The sequence below is a fragment of the Phyllostomus discolor genome, chromosome 4 (genome assembly GCF_004126475.2).
Source record: "Phyllostomus discolor isolate MPI-MPIP mPhyDis1 chromosome 4, mPhyDis1.pri.v3, whole genome shotgun sequence".
NCBI lineage: Eukaryota > Metazoa > Chordata > Mammalia > Chiroptera > Phyllostomidae > Phyllostomus > Phyllostomus discolor.
This window is the reverse complement of record NC_040906.2, coordinates 106,504,991-106,514,790: the sequence shown is the minus strand read 5'-3', so window position 1 is coordinate 106,514,790 and position 9,800 is coordinate 106,504,991. Positions and strand designations below refer to the sequence as shown.

Sequence of the window (9,800 nt, the reverse complement as noted above, 5' to 3'; positions counted from 1 at the left end):
TAGGCCCTTGCTTTTTATCACCTTGAATATTTTGTACCTATCTCTTCTTGCCTGCAAAGTTTCTTTTGAGAAATCAACGGACAATCTTATGGGAGCTCCCTTGTAGGTAATTAAGTACTTTTCTCTTGCTGCTTTTAAGATTCTCTGTCTTTAACCTTTGACATTTTAACTATGATGTGTCTTGGTGTGGGCTTCTTTGAGTTCATCTTTTTGGGACTCTTTGTACTTCTTGGACTTGTATCTATTTCTTTCACCAAGTTAAGGAAGTTTTCTGTCATTATGATTTCAATTTCTTGCACTCTCTCTTCTTCTAGAACCCCCATGATGCAAACATTGGTATGCTTGAAGTTGATTCACTCAAACTATCTTCATTATTTTGGATTCCTTTTTCTTCTTGCTGTTCTGATTGGACGTTTTTGCTTCCTTATATTCCAAATAGCTAATCTGATTCTCAGCTTCATCCACTCTACTGTTGATACCCTGTAAATTGTTCTTTATTTCAATTCAGTTAGTGTATCCTTTCTTTTCTGATTGGATATTTTTTATGCTGTAGCAGTTCTCACTAAGTTCCTTGAGCATCTTTATAACCAGTGTTTTGAATTCTGCATCTAGTAGATTGCTTATCTCCATTTTGTTTAGTTCTTTTTTTAGTTTTGTCTGTTCTTTCATTTGGGCCATGTTTCTTTGTCTCCTCATTTTGGCAGCCTTTTTATATTTGTTTCTAGTATTAGGTAGAGCTGCTATATCTCCCACACTTGGTAGAATGGACTAATGTAGTAGGTGTCCTGTAGGGTCCAGTGGCACATCCTCCCTCATCATTCAAGCTGGGTACTTGAGGTGCACCCACTGTTTGGACTGTGCATGCCTCCTCTTATAGTTGAGCCTTGATTGCTGCTGGCATGTCCAAGGTTAGTTATTACCTGTGTTCTATCCAGGGCTACCTAGGATGAGTTACAAAGCGATCTGTGGATGGCTGCTCCTTGTGTTGGGCTAGAAGGTGCCCAGATGAGGCCAAGCTGTGATCCAAGGCTGGCAGCTCCTAGTGTTAGGCCTGGGGCCACTTAGCAATAGGTGTGGGGCTTGCTGAGGCCAGATGCTGCTTGTTTGAGAGAATTTAGGAAAATCTGAAGCATGAGCCAAGACAAGCTATTCATATTGAAAAGGCACTGAAAACAGCTTGGGTGGGCCCAAAACTCGTATGAGATCACCAGGGTGGCACAAACAGTATAAGCCAGGTTGATGAAGTCTCACATATGGTGTCCACCTGTTCTTTCTCTGGGCAAAGGGGTCAGAAAAGGAACAATAGCCTTTGCCAGCACTCCTGTCTGGGAGAAAGCTGGCCCCCAGCTCTTGCCCTGATGCGGGAAATTCAGTTTTTCCTCACATGTCTCTGGTGCCTTTCAATCTGCTGCCCCCATCCTGGAGCTCAGAGGGAATGAGTCCGAGTGAGTCTGTGTGCAGGCCTTTAAGAGGAACTGCCTGGGACTCTAGAATTTTCTGTCTTCTAAGGCTTCAATACCTGCTATTTTTTATAGTTAGAAGTTATGGTGACTTATCTTCCTGGGACTGGAATCCTGGCTGGGGGATCTGGTGAGGGGCTGGGACCCCTTGCTCCTGAGATATCCCTCCTCATTTAAAAAAAAGATTTTATTTATTTACTTTTAGACAGAAGAGGGGGAGGGAGAGAAACATCAATGTATAGTTGCCTCTTGCATGTCCTGTATTGGGGACCTGGCCTGCAACCCAGGCATGTGCCCTGACTGGGAATCAAACTGGTGACTCTTTGCTTCACAGTCTGGCACTCAATCCACTGAGCCACACCAGTCAGGACTCCCACCCCGTATTTACCTGCCACATGTGGGTAGGGACCAGGTGTTTTCATGTGTCCTCCTCTCCTACCAGTCTTGATGTGATTTCTTCTTTAATTCCATAGTTGTAGGACTTCTATTCAGCTCGATTTCTGGTGATTCTGAATGATGGTTTTTCTGTAGTTTATTTGTAATTTTGATGTGGTTGTGTGAGGAGGTGAGCTGTATTCATCTATGCTGCCATCTTGACCAGAAGTAAAAGCTTCTCTTTAAGGGGCTCTAACTGAATAGGAATCCAAGGTGATTTTTTTCATGTTGAAATTATTATGAAATTAAATTTTAACAATATTTTATTTGTACTGTTGTCATGGTATTAAAATCATTTAGTTGGTCTCGTTAATGTGATTGTACATTTGTTATAGAATACATAATCCAGATTATATGATGTGGCTGTTTTAGAAATATAAAATAGTTTTATCATGTCAGTACTTTCTTTATAATGGTGGCTGGTCTCCTCAGAGTCTGACAAAATAAACTTATGGTCAAAATGCAAAACTGATCAATTAGTTGGGTAGAGTTACTCTCCCACTGACTCCAATTATTTGTATCATTTATTTTTGCTAAATATATGAATAAAACCATCTTTTCATATTTTTGGTTAATGGTTAAATTTAATTCTTTAGTTAATTATTTAATGCTATGAAAAAATTTTAAGTCCACATAATAAAATATAACCTAGAGCTAAGTCTGAGATGTGAAGAGCATGTATCAAATATATATATCAGGATGTGAGGGTGTTACGGTAGCATGAGCAGCCAGAGGGGAAATAAAGGCAGGGCCTTCACCACTGCAAACTAACAAAGAACTTAATATAGCAGGTTAAAAGCAAAAGCTTACACATTGATCCAGAAACCCTGAGCCTGGTCCAATAAAGCAGGCAGGCATTCCAAATAGTAAGTGAAACTATGATAGTGTGGGAAGTGGGGGAGCCCTTGAAAGTCTGTGTATATCATCTCCACTGTCTGGGAAAAGGAAAACCTTGAGACTGTATATTCATCCCAAGGTCTGGAAGGGAGAAGGGGAGGCGGACTACAGAGTTCCAGGAAAAAAACCATAAACCAACTTTGGTTAACTGCCTGTCTCTCGTCATGTACAAAATGAATAAATAGAGTCTAGAGCAAGATAAGGATTCAGACTAACAGACCCCCACACATACCTATGTTTGGGTAGTCACGTCTCCCAGGAAAGCTGGCACCACCTTTACCCATCACTCAATGTGTAACTCCCTCACCCCCATCCCACCAACTATATAAGTCCTCAGAACAAAGGACTCACTCTCTTGGCTTCTTGGTTCTTTTTGCCACATGGGGGGACCCTGGCCAGCTGTCCTTTGGCCGCTCAGCTCCTAGCCACCTGGCTTCTAGCCACTCTTGCTCTAGCCACCCTTGCTTTTGCTTTCTTGTTAGAACTTAGTATTAATAAACTTTGCTTGTACACTAATGGCTCACTGACCTGTAATATTTTACTGCATCAGTGAGGAAAACTGAGTTTCTGGGAGTTTCTCCCATAACAAGGGCGATCTGGCTGTGACATCTGTTACACCATTGGTTGCCAGGTTTGATTTGGCTGATTTGGCTGGCTGTGCAGCTATCCCTTCCTCCCTCACCATTCTATGTGCCTCACTCCCAAAGCTGTGCACTTGGTTGAGGAGGATGACTTTCCCAACCAGACGAGAGGACTGGCCCTCAGTCAAGGGTATATGAGTAGTTGTGTTCCCCTGCTAGAATCTCTAAACAAGCTCTCAAATATATGTCAAATAGCAAGCTTTAGCTTCCAGCAGAAAGTTGATTAAACCAAGAGACCCAGAACAGTACTTTAAATGAACTTATACCATATGTTTTTTAAACTAAATATGTAGATATAGTTGATTTGTCAAGAGTAAATGACAGCAATATTTAGAATGTTCAAGTACAAAAAATGAAAAATTATATACCAATGGGTGTTAAGAAAAAGTTAACTTTTCTGAGACTACTAAAACACTGTATTTAATTGTCCTTTAAGATATAAATTATCTAAATTTTTATATCTTTAACATTCAGATGTTTATAGATATTTTATTCAGAAATATAAATATTGTTAATAATATGGCTCAATCTTATTATTTTTTTCCCCTGGAAGACAGAGTTTTCAGCATCAACTATATAATGCATCATAATGAGCCTGGCTTGTGTGGCTCAGTGGAGTGAGTGCTGGCCTGCAAACCAAAAGGTCACCGGTTCGATTCTTAGTCAGGGCACATGCCTGGGTTGCAGGCCAGGTCCCCAGTAGGGCATGCGCAAGAGACAACCACACACTGATCTTCCTCTCTCTCTCTTTCTCCTTCCCTTCCACTCTCTCTAAGAATAAGTAAAAATAAATTCTTAAAAAAATAATACATCATAATGAAAATACTGTGATAACACCTAGATTCAAAAACACTTATAACTAGAAAAACTGTTTATATACTTGGATGTTTTTACTTTTTGTTTCATCAACCACAGTAAGGCGTACTGAAGCACGGAAAGCCATCATGTTATATAAACTTTGATACAAAAGCTTAGGATCATGTTATCAACTGGATATTTATAAAAAATAAAAAAGTTCCATAAGACTATAGAAAGGTTAGAATTTCAGGTACATAATACATTTTAAAACATATTCCCAAAATTGTATCTTTATTATGTACAAGTTCACCTTAGAATATAAAAGCTATTGGACAGCCATAACATGAACGAGTTTGGTGTTTTCAATGGCTCTGACACTGCTCTGTGGCACAATGCTTTGTAGAGTGACCATAAGTGGGCAGCAGAAGAAATGATCTAGATTCACGACAAACCAGCACCTTAAAAACTTCCAACCACAATGGATATGTTATATCACCCACTCTGGCTTATGCATTGACCTTATACTTAAAAGTACTTTTCCATGAATGGCAGTAACTGACCACTTGCCAAATGCAGAATAAGTGATATAGCAAGTAAAAACAGCAAGATACTTCAAACATTTTAATAACTTTTGCTTGAGATGACCTTCTGTTATCTGGAAACTTTTTTTTTTTTACATAAAATTGAAGTTCTTATGGTCCTTGTTCTTCAGGTTCCCATCAATTGTTGTAAAGGTCTGGTTTTGGTATACCTTGGAAGTAGCTTTCTTTTTAGAGAAAGAGACTATTTCTTCTTCCAAAAGTCTTCTCTTTTCTTCAAGCTTCACTGTCTCTTCCTGGCGAACTCCTTTAAGGGGTTCAAATTCAGCCTGTACCTCTCTTTCAGCTTCTTTCAGTATGGCGTCTTTCTCCTTTACTCCCCGTACAAACATCTGCTTCATCTCTTCTTCCTTTCCTGGATGGGCATTCCCCATAAAATCTGTGTCTTTGGCACTGTGAGTCTCTAACACTGAGTAGCTTACTCTCTGGGCCCATGTCCCTAAAGGCCATTTCCTCCTGTTTGCAGCACCTGTACAGTTCGCAGTGCCTAGTGTGGGTCTGTCCTCACAGACCCTCCATGTTTGTACAAATGAGCATTCCTGGAGCTTTACAAAGTAGCGGTGGTTTTCATTGTCCACTTGTGCATAACCCATACTTTCTACAACTGCAAATGGTAAGTGTCTGTTCAATGAAACGCTGATTTTTAGCAATAGTTTCATCATCTGTTGGGAATTGGTATAGTTGGGCACCATTTTACTCATGAAATGAGTGAACTGACCAGTTCACTCATGAGCTTGATCTTAAACTTCTGTAGTCCAGTTTTAGAAATTGCGTCTGCTTTGGCAATCACTGGTACAATGTTCACCTTGTCAAGGCTCTTCATGGTTAAGAAATCAAGTGTCTTCAGAGATGAAAGAGGCACATGTGGCTATGAGAATCATGGTAGTTAAAGAGAGGATGCTTAGTCTTCAGTTTTTGGACTTGGCCTCAAACTGAGAATCTATGTAGTCAACTACTGGTTGGTAGCTCTCCTCTTTGTTTATTTGGTTATCGAATCCCACTGTATTCACAATGGTCAGTTTCAATCAAACAGTTCTTTCTTGGAGTTTATATGTCTGAGCTTTAAGTCTAACATGTGGGTGAAAATGTGAGGATTTGCCCACATGTTTGCACACCTGGCTGGTATGTTTTGGTATGCTCAGGTGCCGACCTGAAAAGGGTCACCAGTTTGATTCCCAGTTGGGGCACATGCCTGGGTTGTGGGCCAGGTCCCCAGTGCAGGGCATGCAAGAGGCAACCATGCATCGATGTTTCGCTCCCTCTCTTTCTCCCTCCCATCTTCTCTCTCTAAATGTAACTAAATAAAATCTTTTTCAAAATGAAAATGTGAGGATTCATGGTCTTCAAAATTAGTGTTAAACAACGTATCAATTAGCATTGATTTTTCAATTCCAACCTCCTCAACACAGAATATTAAAACAGAAGCCTTGCTGAGTTTATCTGTTGACCAGCTGATTAGGCATACTCTCAAAACCAAAATGGACACAGTTAAAAACTGAAGATTTGCTCTTGTCTCTATTCATCACCAGATACTTCTTAGGACTTATAAGGTTTTGTTGCCCTGTGAGACTGAAAGAGCCCAAATCATACAAGCCAGTAAGCTACAGACACATGTCTGACCTGACTGCAAAGCTAGTGTTCTTTCAACTGTCCCAAGTTGTAAACCAAATACATATTCACTGTGCAGGTGCCATGCCACCTCAGATGGCATGGTCCCAGTGGGAGCTGAGCACAGTGGGCTAAGGGCAGGTAGACAGTGGTCTAAGCCCCACCACAGAGAGGCTGAGGGAGCTAGGGACAGGGAGGGTTTAGCATGCAGGCCAGGCTCACACCATATGTTTTAAGTAGTGAATTGAATCAACCTTATTAAAATCAGATTTCTTTACTCCAAACTCTAAATGCAATTTATGCTGATAATATTTAAATATTTGGCGATTCTTGAACATCCCTGGCTGGTCTCTGGAAACTCATCCCTGGACAAGCTCAGTAGGCACACCCCAGCAGCCTTTCTGTGGCTGGGTAACAGGACTTATTCTTGAAATGTATTGCCACCAATCAGCCTTATTGTTTCTGGTTTGTTGAGTAAAATTGTATTGAGGCTACATGCACAAGCTCCTCATTAAGGCATGGAATCTACATTGGTTTGCTGTGGTGAACTTGGAATGCTATTCTCAGAGATATTTATTAGATTCTGGAAACTCTAGGGGAAGGGTGTCCAACCTGTGGCCCATGGGCCGCATGCAGCCCAGGATGTCTATGAATGTGGCCCAACACAAAATTGTAAATTTACTTAAAACATTATGAGATTTTTTTGTGATTATGTGTTGCAGTGTATTTAACATGAGGTCCAAGACAACTCTTCTTCTTCCAGTGTAGCCCAGAGACACCAAAAAGTTGGGCACCCCTGCAGGGATTTCTGAAAAATATGATTCTTGTGATTGCCTTTTTTTGTACATAGAAAAAATCCCAAATTGGAAATATGAAAAAAATTGGAAACAAAAATTTCTCTAATTAAAATGCAGTTATTTTATAGTTTTATGAATTCTTTTTCCTTTTTAAAAAAATGATTTTATTTATGTATTTTTAGAGGGGAAAAGAGAGAAAAAGAGAAGGAGAGAAACATCAATGTGTAGTTGCCTCTTGCACACCCCACACTGGGGACCTGGCCTGCAGCCCAGGCATGTGCCCTGACTGGGAATTGAACTGGCGACCCCGTGCTTTATAGGCCAGCATTGAATCCACTGAACTACACCAGCCAGGGCTCTTTTTCCTTTTTCATTAATTACTTAACACATTTTTATGATCCATTGGGGGTAACTGGCCTGAATTAAAACTAAAACTGGGAAAAAAAATACATATATAGTCCAAGCGATGGTGTTTTTTTCCCCCCAAATAGTTCTGAAGAACAATGTGGAGAATTTGCAAGGGCATGAGCTTTACAGTCATTCAGACCTGGGTTAGCTGAGGCTCCCAAATTAGTTGTAGATTAATAATCCTGTTGCAGTTTTCTTGTGTGAAACAGATGGTCCCTTCCCTTGCAGTTGTATGAAGTTTGAAGATAATGTAAGTAAAGTGTCTGGTCTGTGGAAGATAGGTTTTGTTTTTGTTTTTGTTTTTAAGATTCTGTTTGTTTATTTTTAGAGAGTGGGGAAGGGAGGAGGGGGAAAGGGAGAGAAACATCAATGTGTGGTTGCTTCTTGTGCAACCCCCACTGGGAACCCAGCCGAGACCCAGGCATGTGCCCTGACTGGGAATTGAACAAGCCACCCTTTGGTTCACAGGCTGGCATTCAATCCACTGAGCCACTCTAGCCAGGGCAGAAGAGAATTTTTAATAGTATTTCCTTGTATGATTCTTGCCAGAGTTTGATAGTTCAAGCATGTCACTCTTGTAGGTTTTTTATTTTATTTGTTTTTACATATAGCATGAGCTGGTAGACTGTTCTTGCCCTTCTATATATTTTCACTGTGATTTGAGACATAGGTTCTTATGGGTTAATTCAGCTAATCTTCAACATAGCCTACGAAGGTCTGTCTAAATCCACTGACATAACTCACCATCCAAAATTAGAAAACCCACAGGGAATTACTCCATCAAAAATGAGTTTGTCTGCATAACAAAGAGCAGGATTAGACCCTCAACCACTTCAGATAATGGAGTTACAAGATTCAAGCTATACAAATGTTAAAAATTACTGAAGTCATAAAACAAAGAATCAAAAGCAAGAAAAGTGAATGGGGTGCAATAAAAAGGATTAGACAGGTATCAATGATTACAAATGATTATTATAAACTCAATAGATGGGTTAAACAAAAGATTAGAAGTAGCTGAGGTTAGAATTGGGCACTGGAAGATAAATCTGACAATATTATAAAAAATGTATCTCAGCCCTGACCGATGTGGCTTAGTTGGTTAGGAATCGATCTGCAAAGTGGAAGGTTGCTGGTTCAATTCCTGGTCAGGGCACATGCCTGGTTTGCAGGTTTGGTACCTGGTCCTGTTGCATACAAGAGGCAACCAATTGATGTTTCTCTCCCTCTCTTTTCTCCTCCCTCCCCCTGTCTCTAAAACTAATAAATAAAAAATATTTTTAAAAAGTAGCACAGAAAAATTAAGAGATAAAAATGTGCAAAAGAGAGGAAGAGGCATAGTGAATAGAATATGTTTTAACAAATGTTTGAAAATATTTGGCAGGAGAGGATAGAGAGAATGAGGGGGAATGGAGAAAATTCTGATTATTTACAAATGTATTCAGCATCTATTTATAAGCCCCTAATGTGTTCCAGGTACTATTTTAGGCTCTTACAACAGATAATGAAATGATGAGAAGAGATCATTGTTGATCATCTTCCAGAACTGATTTTGGACAAGAAATCTCAGTCTCAGGAAATGAATCCAATGATACACTGAATCCTCACCCAGACACATCAGAGAGAAACAGAACTCAAAGATGGGGGAATATTTGAACAGTAATCAGAAAGAAAACAAATGTTTTCCACAAAGCAGCAATAGCTGGACAAGTAGCATATTTCTCAACTACAGAAATTAGAAAGCACAGGAACATGGCTTTCATCGTCCTTAGAGGGGATACCTGGCAACTTAGAGGATGACACCCAGCTCTCCCATCATCCGGGAATGAAGACGACTTGAACAAACCAGCGGTATACAGTCTACTCCTGTTTAGAGTTACCTAAATTCTTTCCAATTTTTGTTTGATAATTGGAGAAACATAGATAAAGACTGAGTATTAGATGGTATAAGAAATTATTTCATTAGTGATAATGATGTTATGGTTAAATAGGATATGTCCTTATTTTCATAAAGTGAATATTCAGGAATTAGAGATGAAATATCATGATGTGTGTAATAACTTTTTAAAAACCATAATAAGATATTATTTTACATAATTACCTTGGAAATTTTTTTAATCTGAAAATATCAAGTATTGGGGAAAACATGTGCTGGTGGAG

At 39.6% G+C, this 9,800-nt stretch overlaps 1 pseudogene; it reads right to left on the bottom strand.

The window, feature by feature from the left end:
* Window positions 1-4,847: 4,847 nt before the first annotated feature.
* LOC114494927 lies at window positions 4,848-7,061 on the bottom strand (annotated as a pseudogene).
* Window positions 7,062-9,800: the final 2,739 nt, after the last annotated feature.